This window comes from Triticum dicoccoides, chromosome 2A (assembly GCF_002162155.2).
Source record: "Triticum dicoccoides isolate Atlit2015 ecotype Zavitan chromosome 2A, WEW_v2.0, whole genome shotgun sequence".
NCBI lineage: Eukaryota > Viridiplantae > Streptophyta > Magnoliopsida > Poales > Poaceae > Triticum > Triticum dicoccoides.
In genome coordinates, this window is record NC_041382.1 from 608,214,950 (window position 1) to 608,238,306 (window position 23,357).

General features: G+C 43.3%; 1 long non-coding RNA gene across 12 annotated transcripts; it reads right to left on the reverse strand.

Annotated features, from left to right (window-relative positions):
- Positions 1 to 6,712: 6,712 nt before the first annotated feature.
- Positions 6,713 to 16,411, reverse strand: LOC119355674. 12 transcript variants are annotated; one of them, XR_005171636.1, is made up of 13 exons: positions 15,966 to 16,411; positions 15,787 to 15,848; positions 15,098 to 15,303; positions 14,604 to 14,772; positions 14,095 to 14,162; positions 12,205 to 13,836; positions 11,820 to 12,060; positions 11,571 to 11,718; positions 10,906 to 10,979; positions 9,872 to 10,055; positions 8,355 to 9,376; positions 6,841 to 6,937; positions 6,713 to 6,746 (listed from the first exon to the last, which is right to left on the reverse strand). It is a non-coding gene; the product is annotated as an uncharacterized LOC119355674 (long non-coding RNA). The 12 variants fall into 12 exon arrangements; XR_005171643.1 differs by lacking the exon at positions 6,713 to 6,746 and adding an exon at positions 9,496 to 9,722 and having other exon boundaries at positions 6,925 to 9,376; XR_005171645.1 differs by lacking the exon at positions 6,713 to 6,746 and having other exon boundaries at positions 6,925 to 8,494; positions 9,196 to 9,376; positions 15,966 to 16,410.
- Positions 16,412 to 23,357: the final 6,946 nt, after the last annotated feature.

Consider the following 23,357-nt stretch of genomic DNA (forward strand, 5'->3'; position numbering starts at 1 on the left):
CCACTTTCTTTGCCTTCATTCTTCATTTGGTGATTGTAGCCTGCGGTAGCTTCCTTCTTATCTTGGACCTCATCTTGTTGTTTCCAGGAATAATTTGCACCAACTTGAGGTTCTTTGCCATTGTTGCGGTCTCCAAATCTTGTTCTTCACCACTCTTCCGAGCATTTGGATCCTCTTGCCACTACACGCGCACACCGATGAAACTAGTTAGTAAACACATTAATTGTGAATTATTTCAATATACGACATAGTTACTACTCCCTCCATTTTTATTTGTTTCGCATTAGCTCTAAAGCTGAAATTTAAAAACTTTGACCAAATTCAAAAAAACTACTAGCATATACTCCCCCCCGTTCCGAATTACTTGTCTTGGATTTGTCTAGATACGGATGTATCTAGACTCATTTTAGTGCTAGATACCTCCGTATCTAGACAAATCTAAGACAAGTAATTCGGAACGGAGGGAGTAGTTCTCCAAATCAATACCATTAGGCTCACTATTTGTAATTATAAATGTTAATATTTTTTGATAAACTTTGCTAAACTTTATAAAATTTGACTTTAGTCAAAACTATTATGCGGACATTTTCATTGGAGAAACAAAAAACAAAAATACCATTGGCCGAACCATAAGCCTATAGGCTACTATAGCATATCCTTTTTTAATTCCACCTAGCTAGCATACCTAATTGAATATCCTTAAAAGATCATTTAAAATTCAAAATACTATGATTTTTTAACACTATACATGTTCATTCTTTTATATGCGTGCAAAAGTTCATGCCGAAATGACAAATTGCATGCTCTGGGAGAAAATACAAATGTGCCCTTAAAATACAAATTTGGATGGGTCTGTCTAGGACACATCTCTAAGCTGATTTTCACTTTGTTTGTGATCTATTTTTTTTTGTCCTAGTTTTTTTGTTTCTTATTGCTTCATTATATATTTGTGAGAGGTTAGATGTGACATCCTTAAAAAACATTTAGATGTGAATTAGACAAACTGAATTTGAATAGACTTTGAATCGTGTGCACTTAATTGCCATCCCACTTAATCTGTATGCTGTGCTGGTTAATATGCAGGAACCAGTTGGAACATGGTTGATACTTGGCTTTATATGCTAGTAATACTTCCTATAAATACCATTGCGATAGTACAGATAATCATACATTGAATCTTGCAACTGTGTATTTACTATTTTGCATGTCATAAACATTTCGAAGGAGCGAACGTACCTTGCAACTTCTGAGAGCCAGCCGCTCAAGGGCAGGAGTGTTGTGTAGAAAACGCCAGAGAGTTTGCAGTCCGTCGCCAAGGTTACAATCGTCCAGAACCAAGCTTTTGAGGTTGGGGAACACGCAACAAGGTTCATCCAGCACTGCCTGCAGCAGCACGGCGTGCGTACGTGCCATTTCCTGGAAACCAGAGAGGTGCAAGCTGGTGACATTGCACAGAAAGCCGAGGAGGGTGCACAGATTGCTTATCACCGGACGTGTAGTGTCTGGTTCGTCGTCGTCATCATCGTCATCGTCCAGCTCCACGGCTGAGGAGTCTCGTGGAGTAGGCGGATGGATGCTTGTGCAAGGCAAGGTAGCTCCTCTACGGTGAAGTCCAAGTTGGCGAGACGGGCGAGCGGCAACTCGAACCGCAGCGACGCCAAGCGAGGAGCGGCGATGTGGCCAAACATCTCGTATGTTTGTGTACTCGCCGGGGAGTCGTAGACGACTGTGAGGTTCGTCAGCGTGTCGGACACAATGTACCCGAGGGCACTGTTCCTGACCTCCAGGTCTTGCAGGACGGGGAGGAGTATGTCGGTGCCGAAGAGATCACCGATGCCCCCGATGAGGAGAACGCCGTCGAGGCGGATCTTGGTGAGGCGCCCAAGGTTGGCGCCGGTGTTGGAGAAATAGGAGGGTTGGTCCATCGGGATACCGTCGACTATGATGTCGATTCCCGCCGGTGACAGCCTCAGGCCGCGGCGAATCCACCTGCTGATCATATCCGTGCTACCGTATGGACGTCCGTCTCGACGATAGATGCACAGCCGCAGGGTGTCCAGCGCCTCGCCGGAGAGACCATGGTGGAACTAAGAGATTGTCGGCGAAATCCTCCAGCTTGGCTATCGCATCCCTCTCTGCCTCAACCAAGCGACGATCTCGGTCACACGAATCAATCTCTGAGTTCCGATCATCATCTTGGTCCGAGGATAAGTCGGAATCCTCGTCGATCTGGATGGGGAAGTCGATCGGCGCTGTCGATGTGGATGCATGGGACGGAGCGCCAGAGGTGGCGCCACCGCCGCGACAGGGCACTCGTGTGCACCACCTGTCAGGAGCGGAGCTGCGAGAGGATGGCGTGGAGGAGGCAGTCCGGCAGGTTGCTCAGACGGTCCCTGGCGGCGGCGGCGCGCTTTCTTCTGCCACGGGTCTCCATTCGCATACCTAAGCAACTTAGATTCGTTCGTATCCCTATATAATACCTCACGCGCGTACATCTTCCATCTATATATCCCTTTTTATGGTGTCCTAGTATTATATTTAGGGACGTGTTTCCAATTTTAAGCTGATATATCCATCCAATTCGGTATTGCCTACCAAAGGAAATGATCCCTATCCCTCAAAAAAAAAAGAGGAAATGATCCCTAAAGATATTAATCTGAAATTATATATCTAGATATTCCTTCCATCCTACTAAAATTGAGACATTTATTTTGGGACGTAGGGAGTATTAAATTAATCAACACAATGCCGAAACAAACAAAAAACTTAAGTGACTTTGGATTTGCAAAACCATATAATAAGTTCTGTCCTAGGTCAATCATTGAAATCTTGACCGGGTTTAAAAAATAATAGTATCGATAGATACTAAGGCAAATAAACATATTGTAGTTCACATTTCACAATAGACACTTTATGATGGATACATGGATATTTACTTGTTATTATAGATACTGATTATCGATAGGTACTAAGGCAAAGAAAGCTTGGTTTAGAAACAATTTATATGCCCTTGCAATTATAAAGGGCCCCACGGGCCGTCCAGGAGGCGAACCAACGAAAGTCTCGCCCCTTACTTAATATTCGCCAAGGGATGGCCCATCAGAATCATTTCGTTCGCCAGGGTAAACCCCCAATGGCCCAGAGGCCCAGTAATTCTTAACAAAAATGTCATGAACAAAAAAATGCATTTCTTGTAAAAACATGAAAATGCAATGTTGCTCTGTAAAATGTGCCATGGACCAAAATACAAAATGCCATGATGTAATTTTTTTGCTTGAGTTGGTCCACTATGCAAAAACTCATATAAAAACTATGATCCTCCTAATAATAAAGATGGCATGTCAACAATAATGAAACTGCCACACTCCATATAATAAAATTGTCATCCTATTTATAATTATATAGACATCCTCCTAATAATAAAAATGTAATGTCAATAAAAATGAAAATTTCATGCTCTATATAATAAAATTGCCATCATCCTAATAATAAAAATGTCATGTCAACAAATAATGTAAATGCCATGGCCCAATAATAAAACAACCAACCCGTTAATAATAAATCTGCCATCTTTCTAATAATAAAGATTCCATGTTATTAATAATAAAATGTCATGCTCTTAATAATGCCAATCTCTTAATAAAACACTTCCATCCTCATAATGATAGAAAAATTCATGTATTACTTATTAAAATGGCAGTCTCTTAATAAAAATACTTCCATGTAACCTAAAATAAAATTTGCCTTGTACATGTGCCAATATCCGTGTAACACTAGAGCGAGCATTAGCCAGGGTTGGCCCCTGGTGAACTTCGTCAGATAGCTTTTCTGATAATAAAAATTAATTTATTAATTTTGGATTGGCTAAATACCTGTCAAGTTTTTGGATTGCTTGATTTGTTAAATACCGGTGACTTGATTCACTTCCTCACTCCAACATTAGGCAATCATCGGACTGATTTCCAAGACCTCCTTCTATGTTCCTACTTTCGTTTAAAGTCTTCACTTAAGTCTCAAAATTGTTCTAAATTTCGTTTATTTTTAGTTTTTCATATAGACCCAATACTACGAGCTCAAAATCAATTGGTACCACCGAGGCCTCGTTCATGGCTAGCTTCCGAAGTGCACAAGTCATTTGTGGAACTACTGGAGAACATTCGACAGGAACTACCCGATGAGAACTTCAGCCACTAGAGCCAGCGCAAATTACATTTGCTAAGTAATACCAGATGGAAAAAAAAGTAATACCAGATGGAAATTTCTAGAATTACCTGATTCTGTTTACAACCTATGAATGCAACTGGCAGTGGCGCGAGGAAGTTCCACGGCCCGACCATCAATTATGTATGCTCAACGCCGCTTTTTTGGCAAAATAACTATTTATTACTGAAAATTAGGGATTACAAGCTCATAGAGCAATATTAAGGACTTCCTCTGGGCTGGACCCCAGGCAAACTATAGTTCGACCATTAACCCTATCAAAGTTTGCCATAAAATGACTAGCAATATTGCCGCTATGGTGTATATGAGTAATAAAAAAGTCACGTTCCTCCATAGTTGCATTGCTTGATCTCTCTGATAATAATAGAATACTTTGATAAATTGCTTTCACTACTCTTCACCATGGCCACAGCCTTTAAATAGTCTGATTCAACATTAATGGATAAACTCCTCCACTGCAAATCCATTGAAATCCCTTCCCGAAGCGCAATAATTTCCGTTTCCAAAGCATCTTCACATTCTCCCAGAAATCTACATGAGCTGAAAATAATAGCGCCAATGTGATCCCGAAAAACCATACCAGTCCCTGTAATTCCATTCAGGACCGAACCATCCGTGTTAAGTTTAACACTCTCAAGGATTGGAGGGAACCAGGATGTGTTAGCCACAGGTACATTATTATTGCATGTGTTAGCCACCATCTTTCCTTTCATCAAATCTGCATTAGGATCCATCTTGAATGAAGTAAATGATGTTGGTGCCGGTGCCGTCCTCCTCCTGTCTCTCGCTACACCTCCCTCGTGCTCACTGTCTAACACAACAAAAAAGAAGGAAAGAGAAGACAGTGGACACGGGAGGATTTTTTTTCCGGCGCTCGAACGCCACTTCCACGAGCACCAACTCGTAAACCTTCCAGCCACACAACGATCAGTACATGGGGCTATTTATACCCAGGCTAAGCACATGCGCACGCACACACCACTGCCCACCTGGCTCACGATCCGTCCGCCCAGGCCGCTGCGCACGACGCGCTCGTGCACGCACGACGCGGCCGGCGTCCAACGGCCACGACTACTGCTCCCACTACCTACGCGTCTATGCCAACGACTTGACACACACTACTCGGACGCGGCCACACACCAGCGTCCGATCAACAACTGAAACACACGCGCAAGCACCTGCCATGGACTCGACCGTGCACTGACACCGGTCGCCACCATCACGGGGCATGGCTTGCTGCTAACAAATGAATCAAGATAACTTGATAAAATCTGACCGAAACATCAATAGGTGGTGCCGGTTTGTCATGCACTAACTCGTTTCTGAGATGCCATAATCTCCAGAAAAGCAATAGTACGCGAAATCGCATAGCCTCATCTACATCACAAATAATCTGAAGCAACCACTCATCATGGCGCATAATTGTGGTAACATTAAGCGCCCAAAGCTGAGACATAGCTCACCACAGCCGACGCGCATTATCACAAGCACATAAGACATAAAAAATGTCTTCATCCTCTCTCCCACAGACTAGGAACTACCCGAATCTCCAAAGTCCTCTGCTGTTTATGTTTCCATGTTGGCAAAGAAATTGTAGCAGCACGCCAAGCAAAAGGGAGAACTTTAGGCGGGGCTGGGCACGCCCAAAATAGGTTCCAAACCTCCCAGTGTCCATCACGGACGCTGCTTGTGGAAGCTAAAGGAGCATAGAGCTCTCCCGCAGCTAGCCAATAAGCACTTTGAACCATGAATTGGCCATTCTTTTTTGGTTCCCAAGCAATGAAATCATCCACAAAACATGGACATAGCCATATACGACAAATAGTTTGGACATCCGCAGGCAAGAAGAACAGATTCAAACGGGGCAAGTCCACAGGTTGCCTTGGACCGGTTTGCGATGGAAGTCTCAAAAGGACCCGTTGGCAAATCTCAGCTTCTTGGATGAGATGTAGAGCTCCAAAATTAGAAAACGAGAGTCGGCTCACACGAACACTATGAAAACCGGCGTTTGTGCTCACGAGGGAAAGCACTGAACACACGGGCAGAGAGACCGTGTAAAATGATTGAGCCTTTTCTCCTTGTACTGCTCATTCAAGGTACAAGTAGTGGTAAAAAAAAACGCAATGACAGGCTTCATGTCATGATTCTAATAAGTAACAGCTTGAACATGACCCGAATAGAGTCAGCCTCGGACAGTCTACGGACATGGCACACACGGCAAGGCACAAACGTTGCTCCGTGTTGTTTATTCGCATATGGTTGTAGCAACATCTTAGATAAGTCGGATGGACTAACATACAAATACAATCGTGCATTTTGGTATCTTTATATCGGCCGCAAACGCTCACTGCTCAGTAACAAATAACTAAATTACTCTTGACCGGCATATTTGTATTCCCATTCTTGGCATAGATCGCCTCGAGCCTACTTTGGAGGATAGCGCGGGAGCGGCCCCGGCCGCACCTGGTAGGAAGGGGACGCCCAGGTTCCCCTCACACCGTCTCGCTTCACGCTGCTTAAATCGCCTGCAGCATTAGACATGCGGGACATCAGCTCAGACATGCGAAAAAATGTCGATATTCCAACAAAAAAGAGAGGGAATCGGGAGTTGATACATACCTCTGGCGGCGAGCACGGCCTGTGCGACGAACACGAGGGAGGCCAGCATCACGCACAAGAACGCAGCCAGGCTTCTGAGGAGAGCCATGGTTGAAGCCTGAAGGAAGCAAGGAAGGATGCGTGTGTTACTTCTGTGTGCTTGGAGGAGCTACAGCCTGCACAGCTGCGCTGCACCGATGCCGTATTTATACCCGCCGTCCTGGTAGTGGTAGCTGTGCCGAGTGCGACGTGTGTGCATAAATCTCAATCGGCATGCGTAGACGAGTCAAAAAAAGATCGATCGGACTTTGCAGACTCCGGCCGCTACATTTGACCGGCAGTTTTTCTTTGAAAAATCATAAGTCAGCGTTTGCGTCGACGACCATGTCTATCCTTTTGTTGACCGGCTATCGATTCCTGTTAGGTGTGTGCAGGTTGCATTCATCGAGAGCCTTTGGCCATCTTTGACTTTTCTTTCCCTTTTATGACTGAATGAGTATTTTGTCTGACTGAGCATTTCGTTGCATGACTGAATGAGTAAGTGGTGGTCACGGCTCACGGGTATTCAATTTCTACCAGGTACGTGGACAGTAAAAAGGTCAAATAGAAAAAGACTGAGTCTTCTACTCATGTCTTCTATACCTATTTATAGGCATCTCCAACGCCGACCCCTCAAACCATCCGCATCCGTCCGAACTCAGCAGCCCAGACCCGGAAGCCATCCAACACGATTTTGTATCGGTCCACAGCGCAAAGAACTAATTTATCAAATCTTCAACCTTTTTCAGCAAAGGTTGACCGGAGTTAGTCCGAATGGAGGTGGAAACCCATCTCCAGGTACCAAATGAATCTTTGTCCAAAGAGTATTTGGGGATGCCTTCTGATGTTGGTGATTCAAAGAATGATGCATTTAAGTATTTGAAGGATAGCGTGTGGAACCAGTTCAGGGGATGGAAGGAAAAACTTCTCTCCGTTGGAGGAAAGGACATTATGATAAAGTCTTTTTTTTTGCGAACTAAAGTCTGTGGCTCATGCAATTCATGTTTACTCAGTGTCCTGCTTTAAACTTCCAAGGGGCCTAAGTTAACATGTTAATTTGTTAATTCGGAAGTTTTGTTGTGGGAGCAAGAATGGAGAGTGCAAAACTAGCTAGGTACTAGTAGAGTGCCCGTGCGTTGCCACGGGCCTAAAAAAATTAAGAACATTCTTTTGTTGATATTGGGTTATTAATAGCATTAGTATGTCTGCCTATTCATTGTGGGTTGGTTGTTACTGATTGCATATCAAATTTCGCACGTATAAAAAAGTTAGCCAATAACATACAAAAAACAATTGAAATCCTCTTCACTTGTAATCTATTTCAATAAAAATGTAATTCACTAACATATATTGTCAGATCTAATGTAGAAAATAAAGAAAGTGGTACAAAAACATAGAACTCGATATTGTGCATTACAAATGATAGGTGGCACATGGATGGCTTTTTATGCTTAAGACCAATCATCCCATGAAAAAAAACAAGTTGCGACACATACCTGACCATTTAGAACCATGGCATCATAAAATATTTTAACATTCCCCCATCTACTATTCAAAGCTTGGACAGGCCACATCTACTTTTCTTGGCTCATAAGGACTAAGGCCCCTCCAACTGCACTCAACTTCTAGTATATCTCTTCTTTGAAGGCCATGAGAACAGTCATTCAGTAAGATCATTCGTGACCATAAATGGCAATTATAATAACTTTGCATATAATTTTTCACAGTAGGCTTTTAACCTAGTGTTTTCCTAAAAAAGAGACTTAAGTGAATAAAGCATTGCTCGAGATAACATTGTGAGTTGGTTCGTGCTAAGATCATGCGAACTTTCACAAGGATGTCGACAACGACCACCTCATCTAGTAGATTCTCAAGGAAAAATATCCTATTCTACACATATACCAAACCTATATTATTTTTTAGTATTAATTAAGGCTTGAGATTCAACTTTGGCTTATATTTTGTTCAATCTGTAATTCCGTATACATGGAAGAATATTGCATTTACAAATCAGAACTTTCTCATTATTAGCAGCAAATATTTTCCGTACAAAATTAAACAGGTCAAACTCTCGGCATGAAATTATGTGTTGGGTCTTGCTTTATTCAGCAAGCTACCATTGACCATATTGAAGTCCATAACAAAAAGACACAAACTATCATGTTCAGCTGAAAAACAACAAAGTGAAGTTTATGGATATACGATATTTCTCATTGCAATTAATGCCACTAAATTTATTGATCCATCAAAATCATGCATAATTACAAAATAAAATTAATCTGAGTTGAGAGGAATAAGGAAGGATCAAACGAAAGAATGAATGGATCACGCATATACCGTTCATAAGCTCTCTCTGGTTGGAAATGGAACCCAGTACGTGTCGGTGTCGCTGCAGCATCCTTCTCTTCGGTGCCGAGGAACCCCATTTGTCCATTACCTCCGGTGCCACCCTCAACATCTTCTATAACATGTCCGCTTCCACCACTGACATCTTCTTCGCCAGCTCAGTCACGAAGCCCTGTCCACCATGTTTCATTTTGTATTACATTACTCTCACATATGACACATAGTACTATTCAACCATGCATATCAGTGAAAATATCGGAATGGATCTCTAGTACAACAATAACTACACACTTTTTCCAGAGTGACTTATATGCTTGCTACAACTATCTTCTACACACCACCCTTGCAGCAGAATCGGTTGCGGTCTCAGGTTCCTTCTCCCACTAACCACCTGTGTCAGAATTTTGTTGTGGTTATTCTGAATAGTTGTCGATGTCTGCCTCTCTTGAGACTTGTGCGTGAGAAGAGGCTACCCCATTGAACACGCATTGTTATACGCCAGGCAAGAAATCTCTGCACTGCACCATGCACCGCCGACCACAATGTCAAGTCCATGATCAAAATTAAGAAGTGTTCTTGGCTTCCAGCCTTGGCCAAAAACTGCCACCAGAACTCCATGTGGTCTCTCAAGAGGCGGGAAAGATTTTGGGGAAGCACCAGGACATACCTTGTACAACTCGGTGGTCGTGGTGGGTGGCGTTGATCTCGTCGCTCCCTAGCAATGGCTCCATGGAGGGTTAGGGATTTTTTGGAGCGTGCTTTTCTATTGGATGAGATGTGTGCCTCCCTCCGGTGAGCTTGCGACAATGCGCTCGTGACCGTCATCCTCCACGCGTTATTGCCACATGAAACTGAATGAAGAAACAGTAAGCATATTGCTTCATGAAAAATCAAATACTATTGCAACTAAATATATAACGCATTAATGAGAGTTTCAAGGTTCTTGTGTGTATAGTCAGCCGGCAATAAGGTACAAATATGTTCTTCTTTCATCAGTTTTATGTTTGTAGCACCGACAATACTTTTAAGCCACTGACTATTATAATCTATGAGAGAAACCTCCTGAGCAAACAAACTCGAGCCATGTGAGTCTTTTTTTTGCAAGAAACCATGTAAAGTCCATTGATATTTGATAGATGAAAAATTGGAAACTAAACATTAACATATTCGAGGGGACCAACACAAGTGAGATATGTGGCCAGTGGTAAAGAATATTTACCACACTCACAACATAAACAAAATTGTTCAACCTGATGTAACAGGAAATTATCGGCGTGGACGAGGTCTGTTCAAATTTTCCTAAAGCACAAATTCAAAGTCCTAGTATACTGCTTACTGGAGAAATCATAATATTAGATTATTCTATAGTTAAGGCATGTAAAGGTTGGAACACGCTGAATAAATATCACTTTAAACAAATAGCCTTGGAGCTCAACACCTATTTTTTATAGACTTACAGTGCAAGTATGCATTGGTAGATAGAAACGTATTACTGTTGTATGTTATTTGTGGACAGTATAATTATGCAGTGCACAAGCAAGACGTGAAGATAAAATATTATTTTTCTAGAGCATTTTTAAGTGCCACATACACCATCCCGACCAAAACCCTTAAAACAAATAACTATGAACTAATCAGCCTGTGTGTTGCACCTGGGGTATAAGTATGCTAACGCTTGAATGTTAATTGTCTGAAACATACATCTTTGTTAGCTAGATCAGGAAGGCTAAGGTTTTCAACAATTCCAATCTGCAAGCACAATCAGACCTCATAGCCTACAAAAAGAAATAAAAGTCAATCTAACCATTGGCAAGAACTCGTGATTGCAGAGATCTAGTCCATTTGTAATTTGGCTAGAAATAAAATCAATCAAACAGGAAAACATCACTTCAGGCTGGGAATGCACTACATCTTGGTATAAACATGCTTTTTGTTTGTATTCCAGGCTCTAAATTTGTATTGAGAAAATAAATTTAGAAATATGAACCTCAATATTTACATGAGGATTATGCTCTTTTGCTGGACATGACTCTTTTTCAGGAAAAAAACATGTGTGCATTATTTCAGTAATACACATGAAAGGCAAAATTGCAAAATGATACAAGTAATCCCAACGAACTGGTGTAGTCTGGACCAAGCATCCATTTCTAATGTTTTTGTAGACCTTGAACTGATCATTCTTTCAGAAGTATTCAAGACCTCTTCCCAAAGCTGCACTCTCTCCTCCATGAAACATATTTCCTTCTCTAACTACGCACATAAGCAAACAATACCAACTATAACATATAATTGCAAAAACATATCTACCAATGTAACATATCTACTAACGTAAAATGTAACACTGATTATTAGTAAAATACAATTACCTGGACCTAACTTTGCCACACTTAGACCTAGTGACTCCAGAGTAGGTATTGTCCCCCACCCTCCAATCTCATCCACCATGAAAAATAGGGGGTGACCTGACCGAAGGCGACAACTTGCTTCAGCTCCGAACGGAGGACTTGGACTCGACTGCGTGGCGGAAACACTTTATGAACAATAGCCACCAATATTACAATTTACCGACCAATCAAAATGAATGGAGCTCCTAACTTTCTAAACAGTGTGTATACCTCTATCAAGTTGCTCACAGGGAATGGAGATCATCAAAATGGTACATTGTTGGTCCCCATATGAGATGGAGCTTTGGGCTAGAATGTTTATTCTGGTTAGAAGATCCTCCTCGAGGAAAACCTAACTTCTCAAAGCCTCTCCGCATGAGGTGCTCGACGAGAAAGTTCTTGAAGTTCGGGTCTCTGGGATGAGTCGGCATATGCACTTCTCATGGTGCAGGTGTGCACCTCGTCCTGCAACCTATGTGGCAACAAAGAAAGAAAGAACAAAACACATCAGCCTATCCACCCATACAAGAGGGACCAAAAGGCACCCTAAACCCTAACACTGACGGCGAGCACCATGCATGGAGGGAGATGAAGACAAGAGGGTGGTGGTACTAACCATATGTTTGGATGTTGCGCATCCTTGAAGAGGGAGATCTCACAGATGGCGATGGAATTGATGCATAGTCCTCCTGCTCGGAGCAAATCGAGCATGATCATAGTGGTCCTTTCCATGTACACACCCATACGTGCCCTCCTGGTCGCCTCTACTTCTGTAGAAACCAGGAGCACACTGACCGGCGTCGACATATGGGAAGAGGGGCGGACCAACCCTGGAGGCAATAACAGGGACGGTGGCTGCCACCCATACAGCCAGGCATCCCAAATAATTTACTGGTTGCATATATAAGACCTGAGATATGACAGGTCAGTGGATATGAGATACACATATGTGGATTGGATATGAGAAACACGGATGTGGACGGCGATTTTTGACGACTGGCCGGACAGTGCTCGCAGACACATCCGCAGGGCGTTTGAGTCACCCGGATTTGCCACTCCAGCTGTAGGTGCTTTAAGGCACGTCAAATTTCCAGCTTGGCATACAAAGTGATCATAGTCTAAAATTTTCAAGCCTTGCAGTATCATTATCCTTGTTGAATCAAATTAAGCATTGTATAATAACATGAAGAAAAAATTGCTTAGTTATTATGATAATCTTGCTTGTACAGATATGATAGCCAGGATAATCACCTAGGTGTTTTCATTTTTGAAAGCAAAATTATATCAAGTACTTGTCATATGATCTTTAGGATGAGGATATGAATAAGTTAACATCCAATATCTCTGCAAAATCACTGTTATACAGAACACTGAATTAGCTAAAACGAGGAAGATCTCAAGATTTCACAAAGCTTATACAGTTGGAAAATATGGCCAGATAACCAATCATCTGGAGATGTCTCGTAATCAGTAAAACCAGGCACAAGCATAGTTGCAAAAGTCCAAATATATCCGCACCTTGGAGAAGAATGAACAAACCATCACCTACTGGACGAACACATTTTGTGGTACATACCAAATAAAATATTCCTTATTCAATTTTTAAGGCAATACTAATATGTATAGTCACAAAAACATATAATGCTTTCAACTTTTAGCTTCCTTTCTCTGTTTCTTACATTGCATGTGTATCTCATTCCTACATTTGTGTCATTGGCAGAAGATCACTATGAACGAGCTCTGCTCAATTAAGCATACAAAAACAATGAATTTCTAAAACCATAGAAGGTGGAATCAACTAAAATAAAAGTTTGGTTGAAGTTGCCAAGGACAATACTGGTAAGCAGATGCATAGGTTGCAGCATATTTTCAATAAATGATGGTCACACCAGCTTAATTACTCATAGTGCATTGCTATCAGTAAAAATATGCTACATTTGTGTCTGCTGAAGCACTTAATAACACCAGAATGAAGTGTTGAGTGATATCTCCGAAGCTCGCATTAAACCAAACACCAAACATGTTTGCTCTAGTTGAATGAACATGGCAGGAAACATAATAACTGGGATCATGCGTTGTATTCTTACTGACCATTGACTGTAGCACTTGATGCACATGTCATGGCTGCAGTTGGGCATGCATTCTTCATCTATTTCAGCATTGATCTTGGAGGCCAGCCTCTTGCTCTCTTCTTGTACTTCTTCGAGCAAATAACCCTCTACCTCCGGTCGTCGGAGTTGCTGGTCCCCTGTTCCAGTTACACGAGGGAAAGAAATATCACAGTTGTAGTAGATAAACAGTGGGAATTTTTCAGTATCGCATATCCAAACCACAAATGCTTTTTTGTCCTATTTTTCTACATTCTGCAGGACGTTTGTTTAGTTACCATAGAACTCCCTAATGTTGTCTTCCCTTTTTTGGGTGGACATGGTAGTGGTTCCTTCCAGCTAAACATGCCGAAACAATGTAATCAGAGGATGGATTTCACGAGAACACAAGTAGTCACCAGAATATGCCTGTCAGGGAGTCTCGCCAGTGCCCCAGCGCACACACCGGCCGTCTCGCCGCACTGAACTGTTGCCGCCACCGACAGCGCGTTGTTACAAAAAAAATGTATGGCCAGATAACTAAACCAAATAAAATATTTTAGATGTGTCATTATCAGTACAAACGCATATGCCCTGCTCCCTTTTATCTTCCACGCACAACAACAGCAACAAGTACATATGCACACATTAGACAATGCTGAAAATTCTGAAGATAAGTACTTAGTATATAATTATGTGTGTTCTAGCATCAATCATAACATGGCTACCCGTACATACATTTTATAATTTATCTATTGCTGAGAATGGCAGGAGAAGAATGAAATACAGCTTACTTATAAAAACAAACCTCCATTTCCAGACCTTATCCTTAACCAAATATGCCAACAATTTCTCAGTGCTAGCGTCTCCACAAAAGATGTAATTTCACACCGCTAATACTACTTCTATAACTGACTAAGATAGTTACCAATTTACACAAAGTCCCCAAGAGAGAGGGCATCCTGAAGGGAGAGGTCGAAGCCTTCCTTGGGGCTTTGGCAACGTGGGCAGCACGAGATTTAGAGCTTAGATAATGTGGGCAGTAGGGATTGTATCTCTTTACCCCCATCCCCTCCTTTAATATTGTACGCACACTCCTGTGTATTCAAGAAAAAAAATTAACAACCATGTGTGCATTTGTAGTATCACTCAGAGTTAGTGCATGCCTGAATCAGTATGTACATTTGCTAAAGCTCTATAGGTGCAGAGACAAACAACATAAGGAACAGAGCACCATTTGTTAAAGCTCTATAGATGCAGAGACAAACAACATAAGAAACAGAGCACCATCAGTGATCTAGCAGTACTCACGGCTGGCAAATCCAATATATTAATTTCACACATCCACCCATCCTACATTACTTTTCAATTCAGCAATTTCAAGCATGCCAGACACAAGACAAAAAGTTTTTGTGAACACACCTCTTTGTCCACCATGGTGCTTGTGGGTTCATCTTGCCGGTGGACAGCTCAGGCAGCTAGAGCTAGGTCTCCCATCTTCCATCCATGTCTGCATGTTGCTTCCCCACAGATCTGCGCGTCTGTGCTCACGGATCACACCCACGGTTCTTCTGCTGCCCCTAGAGACGCCGCGACTGAGTGAATTGTAATAGCTTGAGTTAACTGAACTGCAACAAAAGAATGGTTGGTTTCAGATTGACAGTTAAGCCAACTGATTGTTCCTAAATCTTGAACTGAAGATATTTTCTAACAACTGAACTGAAGTTGGTGCTGTTAGAAGAAACTTCAATTATTATTTTTAATAACTTCAACTTGTTACAACAGAAATTATAACAACAGTTTAGCTTATTGTATTGTCAAGTCACTACTGCCTGTTATGTTCTTGGCACTTTCTGGTTCTAGGTGTGCTACCGAATCTGTATGTTCTCGTGTAGATAAAAAATCTGCCGTTGTGTCATTTAGTCGTGAGAAAAATCATAACAATCCTTTTACTCTCTTATTAAGATTGATTACCCATCAAAATTCTTAGCACATAAGTACCTACTGTGTATGCTCTCAAAAACTGAAGCCGGTCATCGAAAAATCATCAGAGATACACACTAAAAGGGACAACAAAAACAAGCACCAATTGGCATAGATATTTGACGCACCTCTGCCTTTGAACTGCATGTCTGTGGCGCCCACGACGCCCATCGGAAGTTTGGCGAAGTTCCTATAGGCAGAGGGGAAGCAAATAGTAAGCCCAATTTGAGCGATTTCAAGAGGAAATTCATCGTCTCTTTCTTTTTCTGATGGAGCGAGACTCAAAAGAACAAAATCTTGCACTCACTGTGTCACGAGGTCGTGCGTGGATGCCATCTGCGGCGACCAACGCATCCACCTCCCGAAGCGCCGCGCCCGGAGCATGCCCATGTAGGCGGTCGCGTCGAAGCCCGCGTCCCCGCTAGCGTCGAGCGCGAGGGAGACGGCGAGCTCGCCCTCGCCCTCCCCCGCCCTCCATCCAGATCCGCCAGAGAGATCGGGCCCTGACCACAACACCACGACTTCAGCAAGAGGTAGACCAGAAGATGGGGCGCGGATCTAGATCGGGGAGAGGGCGGCGGCGCTCGACGGGGATGGAGGAACGAGAGGTAGGGAGGGTTCGACATAGGGTCTCCCTCCGCCAGATCTGATAAGGGGAATTCCTTGTGAGGTCCGCGGCGGCGAGATCGCCCCTCCGCTGTCAGGTCCGGGGCGGCGAGAGGAGCGTGCGCCGAGGGGATCGAGAGGAGCGTACGTTTTTTTAGTGCGTGGGTAAGGGAAGGACGGCGGAAAAAACCAGTAAAAAAAACCGGAATTTATGCGGTCGAGGGGAACGAAAATTAAATCCGGAACGCGACCTACCAACTAAGACATTAGGACTAGAGATCTTGTGATGTTATGACAGAAAAAAAAAGGAGGCCTAGGGTTAAGAGATATTGAGATCTTTAACCTTGCATTATTGGCTTAGCAGGTTTGGCGTATTCTTCAGGATCCCAACTCCCTCAGTGCACATTTGCTTAAAGCTACGTGTTTTTCTAGTACTGGTCTGTTTCAAGCGGAATTGCGTAATGCACCATCATACTGATCAATTTCGAGCGGAAATAGATAAACATATTCATGCCTTCTATATGCATCTGGATAAACCTCTTATTGTGGGCTTCTGTTCTATACAAAAACCCAATTTTTTCATTTCTTTTGTATGTACATATCTCATTTTAAATATATTTTCATATGCCATAGAGCAATTACAGTTCTTGGCCAAACAATCTCTTCTAGATGCACGTAAATCTTCATGAAATAAAATACATGGGCCATATGCAGGCGAAAAAATAAACTACACATCAGCCATAATAGCTTTTAGAAGCACCGGGTACATTATATAATCGGATATACAAGCATCCATACCACTGTAAGTGACCAATCTAGAGGGTGGACAGTAGCCCACCCCGGGATTTTAAAATACCTTTATATCATTAAAAAAACATTAATCCTATTCGCCACTCAATGGGTCGTAATGTTGAAGCTCGCAGCGAGCGAGCGATCTAGCTGAGCCGACCTGTTAAAGCGTTCAACTGATCCCAGTTGGGGAACCTTCTAGGAGGTCCTTGACCTGTTTTTGGGAACCATCTAGAATGTTCCTGGACAGTATTTATTTTTGGGTTGTTTATTTACATGTTTTTCTGGTATTAAGACGCATTGAGTTGCGATTAGGATTAAAAAATACAAAATATCAAAAAATGTTCAGTACATTCGAAAATTGTTCATTTTTCCAAAAAAATACGAATTTTCCAAATTATTCTTGTTTTCATAACAACATTCACAATTTCAAAATGTGTTCAAAATTTTCAAAAAATGTCCGTGTTTCAAAAACAATTCTGATTTCTAAAATTTGCCCACAATTATCAAAACAAGTTCAAAAAACTTGAAATTATGAAAGTTGTTCGCTTTTTTAAAAAAGGATCAAAGTTTCAAATATTTTTTGCTTTTTAAAAAAGTTTACGTTTTCATAGAATGTTGGCCTTTCAAAATATCTTTCTCTAATAATAAATCACGGACTGCTTCTGGTCGTCCGTCATTTAAATTGCCCCCAAAACTGACGTAAATTATCCACCATGCCACCCATCAGCGAAGAAAACGATTCGGTTTTTTTTTCCTGTCAAAGTCGCAGCTTGGTTCGGTTCTTAAAGGGCGAGACCCTAAAGGAATCACGAGGACGTGCGAGATGTAGTGGCTGGAGCGCCCAACCCAGGTTCAATCCTTGGTTGCTGCACTTTATATTCCCTCTTTTCTCTCTTTATGCAGAAAAGCTCTCCTCCTCCCCAGCACGGGTTCTTGGGCCGGCCCATATTTTATTATTTTAATTTGCTTTTTTCTTTCTTTAAATTAATTCGGGATTTTTCAAAATTCAAAATTTAAAAATTTCTGAGTTTTGAAAACAATGTTCATCAAATCATAAAATCATTGGAAATTCACAAAAGGTTCAGAAAATCATAAAATGTTCACGGATTTCAAAAACTGTTTGAGTATTATAAAAAATTCACGTTTTTAAAAAATATATTCAGAAAATATAAAACGTTCATGATTTCTAAAATGATCATTTATTCAAAACATGTTCGTGAATTGGAAGAAAATGTCTATGAAATTTTAAAAAATGTTCGCAAAAACTCAAAAAAATCATGAATTTCAAAATTTCTTCCCCAACTTTAGAAAAGTTCATCGACTCAAAAAATGTCGCTGAGTAAAAAGCTGTCCATGCATTTCACAAAAAAGATAAGTGGACATCAATCGATAAAATTTGATCACATGGACACCACAGCCATCATTAACGAGGATGGGAAAAAAGATAAATGGCAACATGATGGGCCACCGTGTTAAAAAAATAGAGGACACTCATACGTCGGGGTATTAAGTCATACTTATTTGGCTAGGGTGTAATACTTTTGTTTCCCGTTGCAACGCACAGGCATATTTGCTAGTCACCTTAAAAGAACTTATTTTTGAAAAATAAAGAAAAATGCAGTAAAAAAATGAACCCTGCAGTTCAGAGTCAGTAGAGTAAAAAAAACACTACAGCACCATGCTGCTACAGTAAGATGATCGGTGCTATATACTTTTTTTAGAACGAAGACGCATGAAGCGTCCGGTTTTAAATTAATAAAGCCCACCACAGGCAGCATCCAACAAAGTTAACATAGAGCTACAACAAAATAGAAGTGGCCGAAGCCCATAGTACGGAACATGCAACCGGCCTCAGCCTGATAGGAAAAGAAAGCAACGGAAGAACCCAAGCAGCCAGTCCAAAAGCGCCACGAGCAAAATCTTAGTGTCGAGCTTCGAACTGAATCGTGCGGATCCGCTCCATGGCCTCCATCATCCGATCTGCATCACGCCGTTTCCCCAACGGTGTCCAAGTCTGGAGAAACAAGTGGCATTTGAAAATAATGTCAGCAGGATGAGCAGGGAACTTGTGTTCGATAGTCATCTTATTACGGGTGGTCCATAGTGACCAGCACAACGCCCCTACGCATCGCCACAGCACGCGCCCGAAGCTACCTCTATGAGCGAGAAGGATCCCACGTAGGTCCGAAACCATATCCAGTTCTGCGCAAACGCCTCTCGGACGGCACTCCAAGCAAAACGAGCTAGGTGACATTGGAAGAAGATGTGGTTCGCATCTTCATGCGCTCCACATAACGCGCAAGACCCATCCGAAGGGCCGTGTCTAATGGCAATGTTGTTAGAAGAGGGGAGGCGGTCACGAAATAATTGCCAAAGAAAAACTTTGATCTTCAGAGGAATAGACGCTTTCCATAGCCCCCTAGCTATGTCAAGAGTCGGTCCCTCAGTCAGCTTATTGTAAAGCGATTGAACCGTGAACTTTCCGGAACTCGAGAGGGACCACGATACCGTGTCGGCCTCAGGACAGAGAGAGACACCCTGCAAGGCAGTTAGGAGCCCATCCCAACTAGCCCGTTCATGGGCGAGGAGTGGTCTTTTGAGAGATATGGCTGGAGGGTTAGTTCTGAGCGCGTCGGCTACCAAAATGTCGACGTGAGTGGCTAGTTGGTAAATGACAAAGTGGCTACACCAAAGAGGTTCCAACCCAAGCCAATGGTCGAGCCAGAACCTCGTGGAGTTCCCGTTCTTAACGCAGAATTTGGCCCCTAACGTGTGGGCAGGCTTAACAGCCTGAATTCCGTTTCAGAAAGGCGATCCCTTCGCCTTTGAGGTGAGAAAATTCCCATCAGGGAAATATTTGGCGCGAAGAATATCGGCCCAAAGCCCCTGTTCGTTCTGGGAAAGTTTCCATATCCACTTGACAAGGAGCGCTACGTTCATGAGTTTGGAGTTGAGGATCCCAAGGCCACCGGATTTCTTGGGGCGGCAAAGCGCCACCCACTTAATCAGGTTGTATTTCTTTTTTGTCCCAGTCCCTTCCCAAAAGAACTTAGACCTAGGGGTGTCAAGCTTGGCGTGAACTCCATCAGCCAGCAGGAACATGCCCATAGTAAACAAGGGCAGGGAGGACAAACTAGAGTTTGTCAGGATCAGCCTTGCCGCGGACGATAGAAACCTGTCGCGCCAGGGGCTGACCTGGTTCGCCACCTTACCGTAGAAGGGTTCCCATTCGAGAATCGAGATGTGTTTGTCCGAAATGGGAAGGCCTAGGTACTTAATTGGAAAACTCCCTAGTTTGCAATTAAGTAGGTTGGCAATGCGGGAGGCACGGGGATTGTCCATCCCAATGGCAATCACCTCACTCTTTAAAAAGTTTATCTTCAAGCCGGAAATGATCTCAAAAGCGAGGAGGATGAGCTTAATCGAGGCTATACTATGTTCATCGTGCTCGAAGAGCAGCAAAGTGTCGTCCGCATATTGTAAGTGGGTAGTCCCTCCTGGGCAAAGGTGAGGCACCACACCTCGAATATGGCCGGCGTTCTTGGCCTTGTTCACCATGGCCGAGAGGGCATCAGCAACAAAGTTGAAAATCAAAGGCGAGGAGGGATCTCCTTGTCTGAGACCTCGTTTGTTGCGGAAGAAGTTCCCCACTTCTCCGTTGATCACAACCGCAGTCTGTCCCCCCGAGACAAGTTGCATGATGCGATGAATGAAACCCGACTCGAATCCCTTCAGAGTCAGCACCTCGCGAATGAACTCCCAATTCACTCGGTCGTAGGCTTTCTCGAAGTCGAGCTTGAAGAGCACGGCCGACTGACGCATGCGCTTAAGCTCGTGAACGATCTCTTGCAAAACTACCGGACCTTCTAGGATGTTACGGCCTTTGAGAAAACCCGACTGGCTACGGTCGATCACACGCTGTGCAACCGGGGCAAGTCTCGTAGTGTAAGCCTTGGAGCATAATTCGAAAGGCACGTTAATAAGGGTGATGGGGCGCTATTGCTTAATCGAGTCCGCCCCCTTAACTTTAGGGATGAGGCTGATGACGCCGAAGTTGAGGCGCGAGATGTCTACTGTGCCTAGCGCAAACCCGTTGATAATATCGTACAAAATGTCCTTGAGCGCCGGCCAAAACCGCCGAAAGAAAGACACCGGCCAGCCATCCGCCCTGGAGCGGTATCGATCTTCATCGCGCCAAGCGCATCATCGATCTCCCCCGTGGAGAAGGATAAGGCCAGGCCATCATTCTTGACTTGCGACACATGTGATTCTTCCCCCCAAAAGTCCGCACGGAGGCGAAGGGGCTTTTCTTCCGCTGTTCCCAATAGGTTAAGGAAGAAATCGTAGATGTGCCGCGAGATTTCGGCTTGACTGACCAGTAACCCATGATCCGATTGCAATCTCAGGATCGAACATTTCCTTTTGCAGCAGTTGGCGAAGGCATGGAAATGTTGGAAATATGCCCTAGAGGCAATAATAAAAGTATTATTATTATATTTCCTTGTTCATGTTAATTGTCTTTTATTCATGCTATAACTGTATTATCCGGAAATCGTAATACACGTGTGAATACATAGACCACAATATGTCCCTAGTGAGCCTCTAGTTGACTAGCTCGTTGTGATCAACAGATAGTCATGGTTTCCTGGCTATGGACATTGGATGTCGTTGATAACGGGATCACATCATTAGGAGAATGATGTGATGGAAAAGACCCAATCCTAAGACTAGCACAAAAGATCGTGTAGTTCATTTGCTAGAGCTTTGCCAATGTCAAGTATCTCTTCCTTCGACCATGAGAGCATGTAACTCCTGGATACCGTAGGAGTGCTTTGGGTGTATCAAACGTCACAACGTAACTGGGTGACTATAAAGGTGCACTACAGGTATCTCCGAAAGTATCTATTGTTTTATGCGGATCGAGACTGGGATTTGTCACTCCGTGTAAACGGAGAGGTATCTCTGGGCCCACTCGGAGGACATCATCATATGAGCAATGTGACCAAGGAGTTGATCACGGGATGATGTGTTACGGAACGAGTAAAGTGACTTGTCGGTAACGAGATTGAACAAGGTATTGGATACCGACGATCGAATCTCGGGCAAGTAACATACCGATAGACAAAGGGAATTGAATACGGGATTGATTAAGTCCTTGACATCGTGGTTCATCCGATGAGATCATCGTGGAACATGTGGGAGCCATCATGGGTATCCAGATCCCGCTGTTGGTTATTGACCAGAGAACGTCTCGGTCATGTCTACATGTCTCCCGAACCCGTAGGGTCTACACACTTAAGGTTCGATGACGCTAGGGTTATAAAGGAAGTTTGTATGTGGTTACCAAATGTTGTTCGGAGTCCCGGATGAGATCCCGGACGTCACGAGGAGTTCCGGAATGGTCCGGAGGTAAAGATTTATATATGGGAAGTCCTATTTTGGCCACCGGAAAATGTTCGGGATTTTTCGGTATTGTACCGGGAAGGTTCTAGAAGGTTCCGGAGTGGGGCCCACCTGCATGGGGGGACCCACATGGACGTGGGTAGTGGGGGCAAGGCCCCACACCCCTGGTCAAGGCGCACCAAGATCCCCCCTTAGAAGGAATAAGATCATATCCCGAAGGAATAAGATCAAGATCCCTAAAAAGGGGGGATAACAATCGGTGGGGAAGGAAATAATGAGATTTCTTTCCTCCCACCTTGGCCAACGCCCCAATGGACTTGGAGGGCAAGAAACCAGCCCCTCCACCCCTATATATAGTGGGGAGGCGCATGGGAGCTATACACGAAGTTCTGGCGCAACCCTCCCCCTCTCACAAGTACTCCTCTCCCGCGGTGCTTGGCGAAGCCCTGCAGGATTGCCACGCTCCTCCACCACCACCACGCCATTGTGCTGTTGTTGGATGGAGTCTTCCTCAACCTCTCCCTCTCTCCTTGCTGGATCAAGGCGTGGGAGACGTCACCGGGCTGTACGTGTGTTGAACGCGGAGGTGCCGTCCGTTCGGCACTAGGATCATCGGTGATTTGAATCACGACGAGTACGACTCCATCAACCCCGTTCACTTGAACGCTTCCGCTTAGCGATCTACAAGGGTATGTAGATGCACTCTCTTTCTACTCGTTGCTGGTCTCTCCATAGATAGATCTTGGTGACACGTAGAAAAATTTTAAATTTCTGCTACGTTCCCCAACAGTGGTATCAGAGCCAGGTTTATTGCGTAGATTCTTTGCACGAGTAGAACACAAAGTAGTTGTGGGCATTGATGTTGTTCAATATGCTTACTGTTACTAGTCCAATCTTG